The sequence below is a fragment of the Ciconia boyciana genome, chromosome 19 (genome assembly GCF_034638445.1).
Source record: "Ciconia boyciana chromosome 19, ASM3463844v1, whole genome shotgun sequence".
NCBI lineage: Eukaryota > Metazoa > Chordata > Aves > Ciconiiformes > Ciconiidae > Ciconia > Ciconia boyciana.
Window position 1 is genome coordinate 7,657,088 of NC_132952.1, and position 22,346 is coordinate 7,679,433.

Consider the following 22,346-nt stretch of genomic DNA (forward strand, 5'->3'; position numbering starts at 1 on the left):
TAAAGGGGCCTTGGATAGGGCTGTGAAGCACAAGCCATAAATTATTCAGCTCTTCCCCTCCCTGAACTCTCCTGCAGCCAGCACATGCACACCACCTCCCTGCTGGATGAGGCTTTGGCATGAACGGCAGATCCCATTAACGCTCCATCGTGTTACCGCAGCAGAGCATCGCTTGGCGAGATGATGCAGGATACTCCCTCAAGAAAACTTTGAAAGAACAGTGCTGCACGGCTGAACTAGGTAGTGGAGGGGAGGGAGGGAGAAAGTGGGAGCGGGGAGAAACATGCTGGTTATGTGGGGAATCATGTTTGAAATGGCTTTTCAGAGCATTAAGCAAGTCTAGGATCAGAAGTAATTGTTTAAAAAACACACATGCTCCTGGAAAACTACCTGTCCAGAGTTTGTGCAGGAAAGAATGCAGTTCCTGTTTTTCCTCTGCTTTCAAAGATTGGCTTAACAACACAATCAGCCACACGAAAAGGCAAAGAGCAGAATTCTCACATATGTTGTTTGACTTTTTTTCATTATTATTCTTAAGGCATGCTCTAAGGAAAGCAGCTGGAAGAACAGTAGTTATGCCTGAATCATAGCTGTCCTGCCTTAACTTTGCCTTGTCTTAACTTGGTCCTTTTGTGCTTGGTCTTTAAAGTCCTTAGGTTTTGACTAGACTAGGAAAAAGGTGGTTTTTTTCAAGAATTATAGCTCAATTGAATTTGTTTAACTAAACAAAAGCCAACACTTGAACAACATGAGGATCATGGTTTAGCAGCTTTAGCTCAGCTCAAGAGGTGGAATAGAACTAAATTAGGTAAACTGTACAAACTCCTTCAGCTTTTTTCCTAATTAGACAGGCTTTATAAGTTTGCTACAAGTGACAGACTGAAAACCTTAGGAAGCTTCTGAACACACGTCGGGCTGAGCATTAGCAGGCTCCTTCCACCTCGTTCCGTCTGGAAGAGCGGAAGGAGAAGAAGGGAAGCTCGACCTTAGTGGCCCATTCAACCTTAATCTACCCAGCTATCTCTGTAGATATCTGGCTTTTATTATACAGCATTTGGACACTGCCTGACTGAAAAGCCACAGAGGAAGTGATAATATTTTTCCAGGTGATTACAAAATATAGCGGTAACAGGGCTGAGACCCACCTGACTTCTGTTCTGCAGGAGTCCTAGATCAGTGAACCATTCCATTCTTCCCACAAGGAGGGACAACGCAATAGGATTAGCCTTTCCTCTGCTGCTCAGTTTTGTTTGGAAATCTCCTCTCAGAAAATGTACTAAGTAGATAATAAATTATTCTTCTTACGCCAGGAATTCTCCATTTTGAGTTTTACTTGTTGCTGGGTTTTGGCACCATTAAACTGTTAAGGGTAAATTTAAAAATAATTGAGAAACTGGCTTCCGGGATTGTAGTTTTGGGTTTTCCTGCAGAATAGGAAAGCTTTTTGATTCAGAAAAGCTCTTTGATTTTTGATGAAGCTCGCAAGTATCTGTTGTCGCATGCAGATAACTAGCTCTGCCTGGCTACAGATGGTCTTTCCTCTGCCTTTCCATCTCTGCATTACATAAGTTTTCCAGTAAGGCTGCTAAGATAACTTGACTGCTTTATTGTGTTTGGTTTTACACCTTTGTTACTTTAGATCTTTCTTTGGCAGTTGCATCTACCTACATAGATAATTGCTCTTATTAAAAAGCTTAGTCATGGTCTGAAGTAAGTGTAACCCACTGTTATCAGTACATATACGTGGACTTTGAATTTCACCAGACAAAATTGGGGTGTACGAGAGTTTTTTGCTTGCGTGCCTTTTCATTTAGTACAAACTGGAAGACTCCTGTTTTTAGACTGGAGCAACCTCCAGTGTTGATCAAGTTGGCAGTATTTGCATAATAGGAGTAGACCTCGGCTCGGATCAAACCCCAGCCAACACTACCTGAATCAAAACTTCATTTTTGTTCAAGTCAGTACTGTATTAGGGATTCTGTTCAACACAATGCAGTGAAGAGAGGAAAATGTAGTCTCTACTCCAAGAAGCCTGCCGTCTAAACTGGAGTGATTCCAGGGTAGCTCATCACACCCATACTAAATCAGTGAAATATTTCTTATGGATTAATACAGTGGGCTTTGTAAAACTAGAAGATTTACATAGATTGTGACTGTTATAGAGGAGCAAGGTTTAGGAGACTGTTTTAAATAGTATGGTAGAGTACTTCTGGAAGGGTTTTAGAAAGGCAGAGAAGAATCACCACAACATGGAAAGAAAGAAACAAGCAAGGAGCCTTCAACATTCTGCCGAAAATCTTGAAACTGATGTTAGGTAGCAAATGGATGCTAATGAGAAGACACTTAGTAACCTAGTTGAAAAGCTGTGGGAAAAGAAAGAGAACAAGGACTTAACACAGAGGTCGAGAATAAGATTTGGGAGAGTCACAAGGCCTGGAAAGAATGTTGGATGAAGTGGAAAGAGAAAAAAAAATATTTATTTTGTATTCTAATGGAGTGTGGAAGTGAATATATCACTGTGTATGACAGTGTGCGTACATATGACAAGAAAATTGGTTTTGCCTCAGAAAAGATTAAAAAATTATCATCTAATATCAGACTACAGGAAGATAAAACAAGTTATAGTAGAAATCCAGCAGAAAAATAACATGCCTCTGAGGCAGGCCCACCACTGCTTTCATCTGTCCCCCAAATTGTACAATATAGATTTTTAATGGGTTTAAGCTTCAAATTCTTTACTTTCCTAACTAGTACGTGTGAGCTGAAAGGAACACCATCTGGACAGGTCAGTTCAGCAGGAATGATAGTTTACAGAAACTGGAACAAATATTGGAATTATAGTCTTTTTTTTTTTTCCAAGGGAGGGAGGGGACTTGAAATGGAAAAATGTCAGTGAAGAAAACCATATAGGGTCCAAAATTGAGAGCTGAGGAAGTCTGCAATGGAGAATCTAGTTGAGACAGCTGTGCTGAGGCTTACCTAACCTAGGGCTGACCAAGCAACTTCCATGATGTCATATTTTGCTCTGATGGGCCATTAAATTAGTTTGTTGCTCCAGTCCTTGCTCCTGACACCTATTAAATCTAGAGCTTTTGAGTTTGGAGTTGTCAAGGTAGCACTGCATTGGACACTAACAGAATCCGTGTGGATTTTTGCATAGACCCTGCACAGAAGCTCTTTGGTCTTTTTTTGGCTGTCTTTTCAGGATATTTTTTTCTATACATATTCTAAGATTGGTTTAGAGAACCAAAGGAATCATTTACTATCTGTCCTCTGTATGTACTGTTTAATGCCAGATCAAACTACGAAAGCTGGTTTCTGGGCTTGGGCCTATACTTTTCCTCTGCAGTCTTGCAGGAAATATCCCTCTTAATTTCAAAAGAATAGAGAAAAAATATTTAATTCTACAATGCTTATGTTATTAAAGGGCCACATAGAGGATTCACTAATATTTACAATAGTCACAAGAACTTGCGAGTATTTAGTGTCTTTCATGCCAAAGGAACCCAAGTTACCTGCTCTACATTTGCACTTTGGATAACAGAGATCTTACACAACATTCTGAATCCCAAGCTACTTGCAAGACTTAGCACTTACTGGATACAGATCCCACCTGCTTTTCTTGCAGCAGGCAATCGTAGGATCTTCTTAAGGATGCCAGAATCCTCGCAACGACAGGCCCAACACTGTCCTGTCTACTTCAAAGAAACCGTTCCCAAGGAATATTATGAGTCAAGAGAGTCAGTGATGCAACTATCCTTTTAAATGAATCCAAAATGGTTGGTCAAATGCACACTTTTGATTTTTATTTTCATTATCCTCAGTAAAGCTTTATTTGGGGGATCCTCTGAGTATCTCCTTACCCCTCATTGAGTTTCTCAATGTCTCTCATTTCTAGTCCTCAAGAGAACAGCTACATGCTCCCTTCTGTTTATTTCTCCCCACAAATCTAAGCTAAATGTGGAGCGTGTGTCCCATACACTCCTTCATCTACCACCAATCTTAAAGTCCCAGCATCTATTTCCAGTGGCACATCCAGATAAGGCAACCTGCTACTTTACGTGGCTGAAGTAGAGACGCAGTCTTGCAATACTCATTCTTCTTCACAAAGATCAATTACTTTAAGTCTTTTAATGAAATAAAAACTAACTAGCAACTAAGAGACTGACTAATAAGTTGCTTCTCACTTCCACCAGGAGCCTTGAAGTGCAGGACAGAATCCAGGAAAGATTTTCTGGAAAACGAAGAGAGACCCAATAAAGTCTCTAAGCCTGGGCAAGTCAATAAACTGTCACAGTTGCCCAGAAGGAATTGGCTTGTCTTAGATAAACTTACAAAAGGCCCTGAAAAAACAGAACTTTTTTAAATGGCACAGATTAATTTTCTGACTTCAAAGTAGTATTAATGCAGAGCTTGGCTAGGGTTTCCTGTGCAAGCAGTTTCCCCCCGAGCAATGATTTCAGAATCCGCCTTGTTTTAAGGCTGGCATTTGCTGCAGCTGCAGACCTGGAGTATTTTCGATCCCCTCTGAGTGCTGGAACACTATCCAACAATTAAACCGCAACCCAAAAACAATCAAACATCTGTTTGGAGGCAGGCTGCTAAGTGACTGACATTCTCCTGCCAGCATAAACACTATAGCTGCTGAGTGATTCCTGTCTTTTGTGTATGTGTGTGCTGCTTGGGTGTTTTTTGTTCCTGCAAGCAGTGAGATTTTGTACACGTAAATATGCTGAAGAGCATTTTTATTGCAACATGTGAATGTGCTTATATAGTTTGGAAGTATTTTTGTTGACAAGAACACACATGTTTGAGTGTCAGCTTGAGATTTGGTTATTTGTGTGCTGGAGGTGGCTTTGCAGAAAGCAGATGAGGCTGTGGACTGTGAGCCTGGAATCAGGTATGTGTTTATGCAGTGCTGTGTGTGTTGGTGCATGTTCATTTCCAGCTATGTACTGGGTTTTATTTGGGCAAAATTAGCATTATGGCTGCAAGTAGTTTTAAGGAGAGAGAAGTATTTTGAAGCATGTGCATGTGTGTGTACATGTAGAACTGTATCTGTTAAAGGGTTGGTGCTTTTTGATGGACACCTATTCTACACCTGATCTTCAAGTTCTGCCATTGAACTCATCAGCTACTTGGGCCACAGGAGTTGATGTCCCTTATTGTCGGCCCAGGAAGGGAGATAACAAACTGCTGGAAGCTGTTCAGAATTGGGTTCAAAAGACCAGCTAGGTCTGGCCCTGATGTAATCTCAGTCTCTCTAAATCTAACCCCCTTGATTTCAAGAACTCTCTTGGGACTATGGCAGGGAATCTGAGGATGATTTGACTCGAGGGCTTTGGGAATAGGGACAGGGTGGTGAATACTGATGTTAGGTCTGTCTGCCTAGAGGACAAATTACTCTCCTTCCTAAAAGCACTTACAGACTCCATGCAGGTAGCTGCTTTTGTCCTATTTTATTTATAGACTTGTGGGAGAGAGACTTGTGCAACATAATGTTTACTACTTTGAGATACTTGAACTCAAAAAAACTACAGAACACTATTGCTATTACTGTACTGACTACAGCGCATGTATGTACACCTGAATTATAAATGACAGAGAAAGAAAGCTCTGTCCACAACAGAACGCCGTATCACATAAGTTCCACGATCTGTCTCTACCTCTGACTCCACAACGGTTGGCCTCCAGACTTTAGTTAGTAAGACTCTTTCAAGTATGGAGCTTGTGGTTAGTCATAGTCTGGAACTGTACCCCTATTTATGGCTAGAACAAGCTGCGTGGTCACTGAATTATGAAGCTCCTGTAGGTGAAGGTGTTATATTCTCAAGCCACACATTGCGTGAGATATGTCTGCTCGCCTGGGGACAACAGAAAGACTGCTCTATAACACGCGATGCAATTTTCACTCCTCACTTTTTTAACACAAGACCCCTCAGTAGGGTATAACATGATGATCATGACAAAAGGCCCTTCGTCAACATTAGCAGCTGCTCAATTTCCAACTCTTGTTTTCCCACAAACTCCAACTCCAGAAAAATATGAAGTGCAACTTAAGGAAGCTCTCAGCTGTCTACCACTTCGTTCACTTCCAAAACAGATGTGAAGTAAATTTTGGTCTCTCTTCTATTCCTGTCTTGTCTGTCTCTCAATTTTGATTGTGAGACCTTGGAATTTTGAACTGTTCCCTTAAAATTTATTCCTTATTTGTTGCAGGAGTTTTGAGTGATATTTGAAGCTCTTTTACTTTGTGGATTAAGATATTTACCCTCCCACTAATTAGTCCAAATCTCAGAAAGACTCAAACTTTAACTTTTGGCTCACTATTCAGCCAATCAATAAATAACGTGAGAGACATGAAAACAAACAATAATATATAAACTTAATAAGTGCATAATGTCTATAAAAAAAAGGAGTGCTATTGCTCAGTGAAAATATAACAGAATAAATTCAGAAGCAATGAAATGAAACAAAGCAGTGTGAAATCTCAGTATGGCTACTGGGAATAATGTATTTGAAGCTAGTAGAATAGTCTCCCATTGGAAAGGACGAAGAACTAGTCACTTGAACAACTATGGACAAACTAATAAATGCTAGAAATCTTATAGTTGTGCACAGAAGTTACTTTCATAAAAACAGGCTAAGATGCTAAGTGTGGTTCCTAGAGTCAAGAAAAACAAGTAGAAGGTACATGTGCTACCAGCCATTTGCTTATCAAAACTCTCTGATTTGTGCATACGTGCTCAGCCACAACTGTTTGCATTATTCTGTCCATGTTATATAAAAAGTTTCTTTTTAGTCAATAACCTGGATCAAAAATCTGACATATATTTGTTTTGGGAATAACTTGTATAAAAGAACACCTGACTATCTCTCTGAGAAAGTGGAAGTCATTCAGATCTGGAAAGGTATTTGCCATGCAAAGTCTCATCTAGGCTGACAACAGCAACTTCCCATACTCTGTCCTGGGGGGGAAAGGGGGTGTCAAATCCTCACATCTGCCACCCTAGTGCACAGCTGTGAGTTGTTCAGGGAGAACCATCCCTGCTTGCCCAGCTGCCCTTCCACTCACTGTCACTCAACAAGTAACTATTTCACAGTCCTTACTGAAAACAATAGGACCTTTCAGGAATGAAATCAGATCTTGACTCTGATAGGAAGGCAGCTGTGAGACACCTGAAAGCTTCTGCTTGCTGCCTCTTCCTTGTCTCACAAGGTTCAGATTCAAAGAATCCTAGTACAACATCCACAGCCCCTTCAGAAAGGTCAGTCTTGCAAAGGAGATTCTAAACGTTCGGTACCCTGCAGAAAGATATATAGACAGAGAGATAAATAGGTCACTAACAATTTAGATAGATAGAGGAGGGGGATGAGTATACCTGGAAATAGATAGAATATAAAAAGAATAAAATAGATGAAGGAAGAGCATTGAATTTCACTGCTTTTTTGATCCCAAAAGAAGACCCCATGCTTTATAAACTTGAGATATCATTTCTCCCATTACTGATATTTAGTCGCTTCCGGGCCAGAAGGCAGAAGCTTTGAACAGCCCTCAGTTATACTACACACCAGTCTGCCACAAACTCCCCCCAAATTCGTTAGGGCATTGACTACTTTATAACCTTGGAGGGAAGAGTGTCACCGGTTAAAATAGCACCGTCACCAATAATCTCTGCAGTTTCCCTTGAAGGCTGTTTTCTCATCTAAGAACTGATGAGGTCCAACACTATTTTAACTTTCTAATTATTCTAATTTCAGGACATTACTGCTGCTGATTATGAAATACAGTGCACCCAGAAAATGGATGAATTTCATTCCTAAGGCTGCGTCAATGCTGCAAACCAGCACACTTGGAGTTCGGTGTACAAGCACAGCCCTGGGAAGCTAGAAAAATGAACCCATGTGGAGCTTTGTGGTAACGTGGCTAGATGTCTTCCAATACCTAAACTCACTTAGTTACAAGCACATTGAGTGCTTACACTTCACTGCAGCCTGTAACACAAATTATTCTGAGAAAACCAAGTGTAGGGGAAGAGCTGCTGTTCACACAGAACGACGGTCAATAAAAAGGCCATTTCTTTTTTATTTCAAGAGACTATCCAGACTGCTCTTCAGAATGGTACAAAACCAATACATACACTGTTTTATCAGGGACTGGCCAGCCTATGATCTCTTTTTCTTTTTCTCTTTTAAGTACACTGAGGTGTTTCCAAGCACAGGGACAGTTCAGAGCTCATGTAGCAGCACACAATGCATGCTTGACCAGCCTATAGATTAGCCATGCGTTACCCTCCCCTACTGCTATTTCTTCACCTCATCCTTATTCTTGCAGTCTCTCTTGCTCTTCTCTTTTTCTCCTATTTCCTGCTCACATTCTGTCTTCAGTGTGCTCCTTCTTCCTTTATTTATTACATTCACCTGTCTCCACCAGCTAAGCCCCATTTCAAATGAACAAAGAGAAAGCTGAACAGAAGTTTTCCATTCCAGGCAACAACATGACTTTAGCTAGTAGCCGTCTCTTTAGCATGAAATGCCTTAGTCCCCTTCTTTAGGATGCCTGTTTGCCTATCATGCCCACAGAAGTGACGTCTTCATGACAGGGTAGGCAGTAAAGCAGAACAGAGCTGTGATTTTACTGAGGTCCTTCAGGACCTGCCTGATGGGAGTAGCACTGAGGTCAGTCCCGGGAGCCGGCAGGACAGGCTAGCAGGCTGCAGGTGCAATTTAAGTGTGTATGCAAGGGGAAGGAGATTTAAGGCTGTGAACAGAATTTCTGCTGTACCACATGCAAATACCACAGCCACCCAAAGAAACCGTGAGACTATCTCCTCCCTTATAACTGGAACACTTGCTTCCCTTCATAGCAAAGAACAAAATACACATTTTTCAGTTCAAAATATCTTATTTTAGACTAAGAAAAATAACGACAATAAAGTAGACACAAAGTCTCCAGAGAGATCCCAGTAGCACTTTGTAGTAGAGTGACCATATATGTTTCTCTTTTATAAGAACATACAGGAAATTATGGAAACGAACCAATTATCCACAAGTACAGTATTCAGCTGTGATATACAGAAAACAAAAGACATACTGTGTCTACAGCCATACACAAACAGTTCTTGACTGAGATCATTCTGAGCAGTGATAAACGAAAATACCAGAAATTACCCAGTTGAATGCTGATGGCACCTTTGTAAGTGGGCAGTGTTCGACAGTGAGGTGATGAACAAATAACACAATTTCAAACATGGTATTGCTGACTCTTTCCTTGTATGGTACTTTCAAGGATATTGGACAAAATTCAGAAGCCACTAATATGCTTTCTCTGTTTAGAATATTATCCTGCCCATATAACCAGTAGGTCATATTTCGAGGCTTATCCAGTATGATGCTAATGCTGAACTCACATTTTCATATTTTCTTCCTGTCTTTTACCACAGCAATTGGCAGCTCCTACACTCATCCTGAAGCACTTCTCTACTTCTCCCCACTTCCTCTGTTGCTCACTTCGGACTTAACTAAGAGTAAGTCTGCTTATGCGAACGTGCCTGCTCTGAGTAGTCCCTTATACGACAAATAACACACATTGTGTGTTCCTTTGTCTTTCCCTTCTTTCATTTCTCAACTTCACATTTCAGTTTTGATTTGCTCTTATGTTTTGAACAGATTCCTATTTTCTACTCTTGAATAACACTCCTGAAAAAGCATCGTGTTCATATAAATGCTACCTGCTCTAGTACAACATGCATCCTGCAGTCAACTTACTGTTACTTCGCTGATGGGGGGTAAGATTTTGCTACTGATAATGGAGACAAGAGTTCTTTAATTCACGAGGTAAGGATTTAGGTTTTCAGCTCTGAAGCTTGAGAGCTCAATCCCATTTATGACCCAAGGGAGGAGCTGTTATACAGGATCCCATCACTGATTTCCATCATGCTAGCATTGCCTTCTCATCATCATGTATTTGAATTGTTACCCCATATATCATATTTCCCCACACTCGAGAACTCACAGTTCCTCACACCAGAGAAATAAATGTCCACTTCTCAATCATGTGTTTGAAACGGGTAGGAAAAATGTATTATAGTGAGTCATTTCAATCCCTGTACTGTCTGCTGAAGGTTTCATGCTGCCAGAAACACACAAACAAAAAATTACTCCCATTTACAAATGATACCAATCATTTTCTCCCTCAAAAACTACGGTATATGGCATAGTAGAATTTTTGCAAAGTGAAAAGAAATTTATTTAATAATAAAAAATTAGTGGTGTTGGAATATTATTTGTGTTTGTTCTGAGAGAATAAAGGCTGAATCAGTAATACACATACTTGCTGCTTTAAAGTGGACAATTTCACTATGACAAAAACAATTATAAGACAAAAAAGCTAAGAGGAAATAACTTAAAAGAAAAATGTGAATAATATTTGCAAACTATATAACAGCATTTACTTATTGGGAAAAAATGCAATCTCACTAACAGTAAAGCATGTTAAGTTAGTTAAAAACAGAGAAAACCATTTATAAAACACTAGGGATGCAAAAGTAATCATACAGCTAATTCTACAAAAAGCATAGATTAAATAAGAGAAATTGATAGCAACAGCTATAAATTAGAGTTAGAAAGTGTAGAGAATTTAGAACAGAAACAAAAGGAAACAGGGAGAGTAATGAACAGTACTTATCACCTGTAACAAAAAATTAGGAGTTGCTCTGTAAGGTTTACACAGAAAAAAATATTTTTCATTGTATTCAAATATAGGCATATATATTTAGAAACAATGAGAAACAGCAAAAGATGAGCTCTTAATGCAATACCACATGCCACTTCCAGCACCACTACCGAATCTGAGGCAGGAATGAATAGAGAGAAATTACACAACAGATCATATTAGATGATGACAACAGTCTTTTCTGGTCTTAAAATTCATATATCTATTAATTACTAGGTAGCTTGCCCGACTATGCTGCTGCTAGCAAAAGTGCAGCTGCATCATTACTGGAAAATGGGATGAGCTATGTACACAAATAGTGCTAGCGTTCAAGCATGCCTGCCCAAATCCTCTCTGCTAGTCCATTTAGTGCATTCTTCAGCCTTTATCATTCAAAAGGCTGCACTAAAATCTGCTGAGCTTCACTGTGTTCTGGATCAGGGTTAATGCAATACCTCAGTTCTAATGGCAATTAAGCATAGCACTCTTTTTTTTATACCATGTCACGCATCTGAAATGTAGCATGCTGTACTAAGCCCACACACAAGAAAACATCTCTCCCGCGTTGTTCATGGTTATACTATAGTTGATAGGAGCATTGTAAGAGCCCTTGAAAACCGGCTTGACTGTAAGACAGTAATTAACTTTGCATTTTATTCCTTTGGCTACAGTTCATTCTATAGAAGTAAGCCACAACAGTAATTTATCTTTGCTCTTCTTAAGCGTTAGTGAGAATGAGGTAGATGAGAAGGTGGTTACTCAATTTGTAAGTGAAGAAGAATTGGAGAGCAATATGGCTCAATAAGGAGGCCGTACTGGGGTCTCCAATATCCTGCTGAGAAACTGATTAAACAGGATTTTCAGTTGGTGTAAAAAAACTTGCAGTCTCACTGATGTAAGCTGTTCTCATTTATTCATCTCCTGAAATTATTCTGGCTATTGTCACTAGATGCAGATTTGTCTTCATGACTTGCAAGGTATAAGTGTTGGGGCAGGATTTGGGCAGTGAGATGTTACTGAGAGGAAACCAGAAAGACCTAAACATTTCTCTAGGGACTGCAATAAAAGGGCAGAAGGCAGATGTGAAATTCTTTCAATCCTGTATAACAGAAACAAATCTCTATTTCAAGAAAACTGTTTTAGACCATTTTCTTATAGCAGAGGAAAAAATTTTTCTTAGAAGACCTAAGTTGGTTTTTTTTTTTTTTTTTTCAAAACTGCAAACTTCCCAAAGTGCAATAACTCTTAAATTTTTTTTAGTCTAAGTCACAGGGAAAAATTGGCCTTCCCAAGACCAATTTTTATGCCTTGCTTGCAGTTTGCTCCTTTGGGCTTGATTGCTGTGCTAGTTAAACAAGACATTGGTCAGGTTTTAACACACCATCTTATGAATTTTTTACTTTGCTTTCAGTTTTTTGGAAGGTTTCCAAGAGTACCAGGCAAGGAAATGAAATCTTCATCCCAAGGAAAAGATCCCTTTCCAAAACTGTTAATTTTTCCTTATGACATGTTTTGGAATACAAACGTATCCAGAGGGGGTTTATTCAGCAATATGCTGTGTTCATGCAAGTGATCAAATTGGGGGTTTATTACAGTGGTACATATGTTAACAATAATTCAAACTTTTATTTACCCTGTTTCACCACCACAGCTGCTCTTGGTTTTTCCTTATGGCCCCACCCAGTGACACTTGGAACGCAAGCAGATACACGCCTGTATTGCAGGGAGGGATGCTCTACATTGTTATTAGAGAACTGGGCTTCCTTTAGCGTGCAATATTATAACAACAAACTCATGACTACACGCTTTCTAACTGTCACTGTATTACATTCCATATATGCTGGAATCAGCAGAATTAGAAAGCAGATCTGGTTTCTACATATCACTTCTGATTAATTTCTGCATTACAGAGACTGAAGACAATTACAGAGCCTCTGGATGATCCATCCAGCCATTTCTAGGTCTGTCCCGCTAGCATGTTCAGTGAAGCCATTTCAGGGTTCTATATAACTGAATGCATGGATAAGTGAAGACAACAGGGACCTACTAAGTTTACTGTTAAAGTGGTTTATTAGTGATGAATATTTTCTGCAAAACTTCTTAAATAAAATTTTAAATTTCATTTCTCAAGACACGATGATTAAATGGAAAACAGTTGTTGCACCTCCCTTTTCAGTCCTTTCTCATGTCTTTCTTTTTTTACTCTAACAAAACATTAGCAAACAGAGCTAATGGGATTATTGCATGTATAAATACAGAAATAGGCAGTAGAAGGATGATTTTAACTTCACATGGAGCACTGGTAACACTAGCATATCTTATAAAACTTTCCAATAACCATATTTGAAAAATTAGAAACAACACAAAGAACTAATACAGGATAAAATTATTTGAGGTCTAGAGAAAACAGCTTGTACTAAGATAATTATTAGACCAAGAAAGCTATTTAATATATCAAAAAGAAGATTGACAGGTGACTTAAATACAGCATGCAAGATGAAATGATCAGGCATCAGATGACTCTTGAGCCTAGGACGAAGCAATGGCTTTAAGCTGAAGCCAGAAAAATTCAAAATTTGAAACACGGTGTTTGGATTAAGCCCCTAGGAGCTTACCTCTTACCTGTAGAGATACACATTTCTCCCGAGCTGAATGCTGGAATACAGGTTATTATTTTCTCTAGTCTTTTACCTGCTCTTTGAGCCTGACAGACTTTCCTGCTGGGTAAGACCTTCATTATAGTAAATAGTTTAGGATTCCACACTTGGCTGATGGTTCACACTTGCTTGTGTATCCAGGCTTACATTCAAACTTCTTCCTACTACCATTTCCTCAGCTGAAATCCCCAAAGAAACATCAAAGGAGGGAAATCTTTTTTTATTCATTCAGAAAGAGAAAGCCTCAAATGGTACTTGTTTTCTGCTTGGAAAAGTAAAAAACAAACTCATTACAAGGCCAAGCATCTCCTGATGGCTCCTATGCTTTCCATAGTCTCGTCACCAAACTTCTGATCTCTCTCCCTGCTCCCTCCTCACTGGGCATGCATCTTCAAACACTTGAAATGCACTTGCTTTGCATCCATGTAACATTGCCCCATCCATAACATTAATGGCTCGGAAATGGAATCCAGAAACTAGGCAACGTGCCAGTGGCTGAGTCATCTTCACTGTTCTTCATGACGTAATTGGGCTGCACTGGACTGCAGGATGGTGGCTGCATTTGTAGAGAATGAACTACGATGTACATCTCAAGGAGGGCATGTTTTGCTCAAGTCTCGATTCTACAAATGCTTGAGCAGCGCACAGAAGAAAGCACACGCCTGAATGGAAGTTGTGCTAGGAGTCCTCTGTATTTAATCTCAGATTCTCTTTTCTCCCTATGACCACTGTCTTACAAAAGTGTTGAATGAAAAAGGAACAGAATATGGATAGAAAAGAGATGTCCCTATAGGAACTGCGCCATGTGTGATTCTGAAGAAATCAAGTACTTCTGAATTCACTCCACATTTTAGCTTCACTTCTTGCCCTCACTGTCCACAAGACAAAACAGGATCAAGACACATATATAAGGCACCCAGTTCCTTGGCTTTGAGTTGGGAGAGTCTGGAAAGACCCCATAGTATCCCTACAGATGTGAGCAAATCAGGTTTCGTATTTTCGGGGTCATTTCTCATTTACTCCAGAATTAAGAGAAAATCAGAACTACTTCTGGTGGTTACAGGTTAAGTGTCTGCTAAGAGCAGTGGTAAGGGCAGGAAACCATCAGCAACATCAGAAACAGAACGCAGTTCCCTTACATCCGCCAGTTCGTTTCAGCAACCGTGCTCTCAATATCTACATCCCATTCATTTCTTCCTGTATACTTTGAAATGTAAAATAAAAATGATGTTCCTGCCCCTCCTGCATAATTTAAAAAAAAAAAAGGGGGGGGGCAGGGAGGAAGACACACACACTGGTTAAGATAAATGCTATTGCTTTCGTCTTCTGGATTGGAAGAAAGATGCTGCACTCCAGGATACTCGTGGAATTCAGGTTCTAGATTACTGTCTCTACAGTTGCAATGCTGCCTAAACAAATAAAATCACAGCCTATATTATTTGGTGCTGTACAAGTATGTAAGATGATACAAGATACGAGATAAAATGTTGATTTTTATTCTAAAAATTAGATGCTAATTTGATCTTCTCAAACATTAAATGATGCCTTTTATTATCTTCATAACAATCATCTAACAAGAGGTTGTTTTATCTGTGTTTGTTATAAAGAAGATACAGATCCAAAATTTTAATGCTTTTTATATCTTAATATGAATTGAAAGATCTATGAATTAGATAGCCAAATTATTATAAAAATATGGGCCTTAGCAACATGAACAAAACACTATACTCACTATCTGGCCGACATAGGTCCTGATTACTAATAGAAAATACAGAACGTGTTAAAAGTCCCAGAGGAGGAGAAACTCCCACAGCTTTCAAGACTCCCTTGCTAGATGAAGCAAAACCAAAGAGGGAGTCACTACTAACTATAAAATCTGCGACTTGCATCAGCAACTCGATGGACATAGTGCCTGGCAAACCCCTATTTGTTGTGTGTGCAATTTATTACAATAATCCCATTGATTTTGTTGAAAATGAAATTTGGCAATGAGTACGAATGTGTCAAGCCCCTCTGGGTCTTTTAATCTTTGACACATATATGATACTATACATATATATATGTAACAACAGAGTAAGATGATACCACCCCATGAAGAGAGGGGAGTGTCCATTGTTTTGCATGCTAGCTTGTGGTTCAGAAAACACGTTTCTGTCACAGAGATCCTGAGTGACTTTTTGGAAGCCACTTGGTGATTCTTGACACGGACATAACAAAGAAAAAAGCCGTCTCAGACATAATAGCATTCCGACACAACAGCAGTTAGACTGTATGTACAGATAGCTGTGGTAGATAGTAGTATGTTGGAGAAAGAACCAAAACAAGCTTGAAAGTTCTTCCACAAATATTAGGTATTGACTGTAAAGGAAAAGGAAAATGGAAAGATTGTCAGGCTAAGTAAGTATTTTGCTTAAATGCTCTCTTCTTTGTCATCCCATCAGTGCCCCTCACCAAAATTCATTCAAATAGCTGGGGCTCACTGCATATGTTATGGCAAGATAAATTAAAAGCAAAAATGTTAATACAGATTAACATTTCCTGTTGGAGTCCACTCTGTTACTCAAAGTTTAGCCTTGATTTCACTTCTGGTGAAAACTCTTCTGGTCTGAGATTTAAATTAAAAAAAAAAAAGGGGGGGGGGGGGGGAGAAATGCATTAAATAAAAGGATGAATTTAGCCACAGATTTATTTAGCTTTGAACAGCTCCCCTCTTTGTCAGTTGGGCTGCCTTGTAACTAATTAAGATGTTGTTTGGCCTCAGTGTAATTGCTGCTGTCTGCTGACAGGGCACTTCTGCCAACCAGATGTTTTTTATTTTGAGGCATGGTTATTTGATAAAACTGTTCTTAAATCATAAATAAAGGAGGAAACTGTTGCATGGGTTCTATTTTTCCCCTTAGCAATTTAGATTATTGTTAATAAAAAAGGTCATGGATTGAATTTGACATTTATGTAAAAGAATCAACACAACACCCTATGCATCAGTTAAAACTTTTCTGTACTTCGGTGGATCTTGCAGATTCCCTTAATAAGCACTTATTTCTTGTTAGATGGCAAGATGGACATATGGCAAAATGGATCAAGTGCTTGGTGAAAAAACATTTGTTAGTGGCAGAAACTGTTTTCCTAAGTATGGAGTATAATTACAGCTATATGAACTTCAAAAGCCTTCCAGGTTTAATCAACAGTGAAAATCCTGAGATCTTAACGTTTCTCTCATTTTCCTGAACGTCCGTCGTCTTCAGTGTTATTTTCTGTATTTCTTGCTTTTGTCTTATGCTGGAAACACAGGATTATACTCTCCCATAAGATATTAATTTTTAGCCTCTAGGGCCACATGAATTCCATATGTGCAAGAGTCAAACAGAATATCAACTAAATATTTTCAAAATTAAAATGGCCAATATTGATTTGACATTTTGTCAGTATTCAAATTTGAATGAAATAAATATTCTAATTTGGCACCAGGTGATGAAACTGGAGTTTATTATTTTACATTTGCATTTGCCTATTAAAAATGTTTTTATCACCCTGTTGCTATGTGAAAGACTCACACAAAGAACACCAAAAAGCAACAACCCAGAAGAAATGCTAGGTGGCTGTTCTTAAAACGTTGCTACAAGCAGAGGGCAAATTTTTTTTCTACCTACACACAACTTTTTTTGCTCTAAGCCTTTTCAAAATGCTACTTGACAAACTAATAGGTAAAATGAATCTTAGACACTGGATGACTATACTTTTCAGAACCAAACAAGGCATGTTAAATATTCACTAGCAGCTGGCTTTGGCAGTATGAATTCTGAGAATACCACTAATTTTTTCTTTTATTCCCTCAGCCCCAAAGCAAAAGACATTTTAAACCAGAACCGTAACTGTTTGCTGATGACTGCGTCCCAGACAGTTCAAAAAGGCACTTCAAAAACTTTAACTTTCCAATAAAGCTAATATTCTAAATAAAGAGGAAAGGAAAGGAAACGTGCCATGAAAGACAAAAAACCTTCTTCAAACACAAACCTTAAAACCCAGGCTTTTGAATGTGCGTGAAATCTGAACTCCCAAGTGAAACTGCTTGCTTTTCTTTTGCAATAAAGAATAGCACTGAGCTGAACAATATTTGCAGGCCTTAATAATAAACATCAATGTAGGCCATTTCAAAACCTTTAGAAACAATAGTTGGTGAGTACATTGCTAATGAAACCCAGAGGATGTATCATCATAGTTATGTATGGGGATAACGTGAGGATATTTTAAACACGATAAAGACTGTCTTCCTGAGAATGAAAGGTTAAAGATATCAGAGAGGCACTGAGCAAGTAAGCTTCCCACTTTCTCCGGATCTGAACATATACAGCACAAGGACAACGCTGAGGACAGAGCAGATACTTTCTCAGTTTTTCTAAGTGCTTAGAAAATACTTAAAGAACTTGGGATTGCGTTGTGTGCAAATAAATAATGGCAAGAGCCAGACATACTGTGCATGGTTTATATATCTACCTATAAAGAAAAATTTTGTATCTATGACAGTTTAAGGAGGCTACATAATGCCCTCATTCTAAAAGAGCAAGAAAAAGTCTTCCAAGATATCCTGAAGGAGCCAGGTTACCAACTGGGTGCCTAGAAAGGTGCATCACTCCCATTTTTTCTGCAAATATTTACTCATTATTCTAAGGGAATATTACTTCACTGAAACCTCAATTCACGATGTACAGTATCTAATTTCTTCTTTGTATTACGTTCATGGAGAAACACAAGAAAACTGTTTCTTATTATGCAATTTTCCAGTGTCTAACAGATGGGGTCCTGATCTCACTCATGGTCCTAGAGGCTGTTACAAGTTAACAATGTAACGAAAGCAATTACACCAGTTCTGGTGCAGGCATTTTGCTTTTTAATTCTTAGGATCAGTAACCTAAATTACTGAAAGTAAATCAGGCACAAGCTTATTTGTTTACTACCCATCATAACTGCCCACAAATTTACTTACAGTCAGTCCCATGGTAACTTGCACATGCAGTAAGACGTTTGCTGTTAGAGAAGGCAGCAATGCCTGTGGAGCCATGAAGGACATTTAATTTTATTTGGTTTATTCCAACTTTGGTATTCTCCAAATAAAAGTGAATTATGCACTTGACTGGTCGACTGTGCATTTCCTTAAATCATCTTACAGACAATAATTCCAAGAAGAGAGAAAAGGAAAACTAGTTAGACTCATGAATCATAATTGCTTTGGCAAAGGCAGGCTGCTTACGGCCACAGACAGTAAGGGCAAAGGCCCGTCAGTAACCAGCGGGCAGCGTTACCACAGACATGCTCCTTACCCAGTGGAGGGGAACCTCTTCCCTCTCCAGCTTATCCAGTCAGGCCAACCCCTGCTATCACGGAGCCCAAACTCACAAGTGCAAACTCTTTTAAGTAGCCTTTATTCACATGAGTAACTGTGAGCAGGACTAGTTCCCAACGAAACACTATTTCTAGGCCACTTCTCATCCAGCTCATAACCGTATGCCAAACCTCGTTCACAGACCTTCATTTCAAGCCTGTTCTCCATTTCTGTGTATACAATTTCAATTTACACGTGCATTAGCACAGCAGCACTGACCTGTTGTGATGGTAAAAGTCAAGTACCTTGTATTACAAAAATATGACGGCAAAGATATAGAAACATGCAATATTTTCAAACAGAAAATACTACCGAAGAGAATAAAGGTAAATTAATGGACTACAGATTTATAAAAGCCTCTGAAAAGAGGATTTGGAAAGAGATGTAAAGTATCAGGTGTCAAAGTGCAATTTGCAGTGACTAAAGACATCTGGGGAGGCTTCCTGCTATGTGCTTGCTTCGTAAAATACAGGACTTTCCTAGGATACAACCAGCAGCGGCATTCCAACTAGACGTCTTACTGATAGCACAGGCTTCTATTATAATTAGATTTGAATTTCTAAAAAATATTATTTCACAAATAAATAATTTAAGTTAAAGTGAAGTTAAAAATAATACATGAAAAATGTTTGCAAATGCTTGCCACTGGGAAAAAAAAATACCCTGGAGGTTTCACAAAACTCTGAATATTCCCCAAAAAGTGTAATTATTCTAATGAATTTGCCTACAGAATAAACAGCTGCTCAGTAGGAACTAGTGAAGCATATCATTGTGGAAAAGGTGTTTTGCAAGTATGATTGTAACTTCGTGATGGCAGCTATAGAAGATTTTGTAGGTATACGGAAGGACTTATCATTGCGTTGCCAAGTTGCCGTGCAGGCAAATTACACATGCATGCATGCTGCTGGCTGGTAGAGATGGTCACCACCACAGGAGGCAGGATACATTGGCAGACACAGAGGCTGAGCAAATTCCTATTTGCACAAACCCATATATAATGCAAGAAAAATTAACCAACAGCAACAGGACCCTTTTCTGTAAGTGCAAGACCATGCATCTGAACACAGTAAGAAAGCTTTTCACAAGAACTACAAAATTAAATGGGATGATTATAGAAATATTCAGGTATAGGATAAGAATGACCAGTTCCTGACTTGGTAGTCAAATCTTTTAGCCTATGTAAGAAATATGCATAAAGTACCACGGGCATCAATACTCTCACAATACTCTGTATTCACCTAGCATACCGATGAATATGCTTTAGGAAAGTCTTATCATTCACAAAGACCACCCCAAAATCTATCATCCAACATCAGTATTTTCCACCTATAAATCAGTACTATTGCAAAACGACAAGTGACAAATGACCAGCTTTTTAATGAAATCTGATGAAAGGATCTACCCCTCTTGCCCAGATTCCTATTCATCAAGTATCTTCCTAATTAATTCTGTACCTAGGTATAAATCTCTGGCCTGTGCTGTGCAGAAAGTCAGACCAGATGATGATAAATGTGTCCTGTAGGTAGAATCTATAAATTTGAGTTTCAGAGCCACATTTACTACAGCAAAAGGCAAGTACTAATTAACGTACAGTGGGTAAACTATGTCTGTCTGCAATGAATGAGTACTGCGACAGTACAGTAAAAGAAGTAGAAAGCACCCCTTCCAGTGAAGACATTCTGAATATTAGTCTGAAGTTAAGAGCAGAGTTTCCTGACTGAGATATGAAGCAAGATCATTTGAAGTATTTCCAGAATGATCTACATAAAGCATGTAGCCTTTCTAACAAAATCTGATGAGCTACAAAACCAGCCAATAGCTGCAACAGCTCAGAGACAGGAGTCCCACTGAGTCTGGATGAAATCATTACAAATGAGGAGAGCAATGTTTGTGCTAGAGGAAAGGACGGAATTCATTACAAGTGCACTGACAGTTCATATTCCTGACAATAAGTAACCAGTAAAATGGGGGTTTTGTTTGTTCGTTCATTTGCTAGAAAGATCTTATAACAAAATAAACACTGAAAATTGAGAAATAGCTTACAGAGATGAACTCTGGTAAATCCAGCCTCTTTTACAAGGGAATACCAAAGCAGATTTTAAACATTTGGCAGCTTATCAGAAGCCAGAGGAAGATTAACTATGTGAGTGAAAAATCGGGCCAAGAAACCAAAACCAGCTTTTCACAACGAAGGAAAGCCAAGGAGGAACAGAGTCTAAAAAGCACTTGGAAAGAAACGTTAAGATCATTTCACTCTTAGGAAACAGATCATTGAAGCAAGAAGAATTTGAATTCCTTTTGGAAGTGTGCAGGCATTTATTAAGTTACTTGTAAGATTTAGAGAGGGTGTCAAAGTACTAACAGTATCAAGACTCTGTCAAACAGAATAGGGTCACTCAAACAATAACAAGTGTACTAGTACTCCCACTGGTACTATGGCTAGGGTTATTCACAGACAGCACAAAGACATGAGATGGTTTATATAAAAGTCACCAAAATGGAATGCCTGACTGACACTCCCAACCTCCTCGTATGATTTGCCAAATCTATGCTGAAGTTCCTAACATTTGAAATAATCTCTGAACTCCAGCACCAGCTCTGCTACTGAGTCCCCTCTGCGGCCTCAGACATACTGTGTTGCATCTCCTGTGCTGCTTTCATGTTTATAAAAGCTACACAATATTCCTTTATATAGACTCAAATAGCTTACTGTATCGATAGCGCACTGATGATAAGAAGTGCAACTTCAAGGTTGAGGATTATTTTGTTTGGAGTGGAATACTGTGTGGGGCATAGTATGTTCCCTACTGGTATTTAACTCCATTTCCAAGTTGACTGTATATACCTTTTTGTAGGTTGCTAAAGTTGTGAACACCACATTTTAAAAGTGTATGTGCATGGAGGTGAAGGAGAAAGTGAGAGCAATAGATTTTTTCAAGGTACTAGCAATAGGATTAGTTAAAAACCATGTAATGACTTCAAAATAGCTCACATAAGAAAACAGATCCCATACAAAATTGGTCTGTATCTCAATACTTCTATAGAACTGCTATCTCAAAGCTGAAGAAAAGGTACTGTGGGATGGAGTATCACTGTATATCTATTTTAATTGATTTTTATTAAGCAACTGCAGACACTACCATCTCTTCTGCTCCTAGAACAAGCCAAGTAACAGTGTAACCCTCCCAGCATCTCATAGCTACAGAACTTTGAACAGCACAGCTACAAAGAAAATTACTAGCTAAAGAATCAGAGGGAAATTTGGGTGAGCAAAACCAGACATTTTTTAAAATACAGCTTCGAGGGAGATGAGCAGTTGCTGAGGTCTCTTCTCTACTTGAGACATTTCCAGTAAGGCTATCCCTTCCTTATCAGTGAAATCCAATTATAAGCCTCAGACCAGTCTCTCCTTCCAGGAATATATGGCTGAGAATCCCCAAACATAATTTTCACAAATATTCAGAGTTCTGTGCCATCTACATTCCAACAACTTTATATGCCAACCACAAAGAAGGCAAAATTGCAACAAAGCTCAGTTCGGGGCACCAAAATTCTCTGTGTGAAAGAATATACACTTGAGCACTGCACCAAAAGG

General features: G+C 38.9%; 1 long non-coding RNA gene across 1 annotated transcript; it reads left to right on the forward strand.

Annotated features, from left to right (window-relative positions):
• Nucleotides 1-7,797: 7,797 nt before the first annotated feature.
• LOC140661720 (uncharacterized) lies at nt 7,798-12,877 on the forward strand. The gene is made up of 4 exons (XR_012045859.1): nt 7,798-7,918; nt 9,444-9,527; nt 9,670-9,837; nt 12,625-12,877. It is a non-coding gene; the product is annotated as an uncharacterized lncRNA (long non-coding RNA).
• Nucleotides 12,878-22,346: the final 9,469 nt, after the last annotated feature.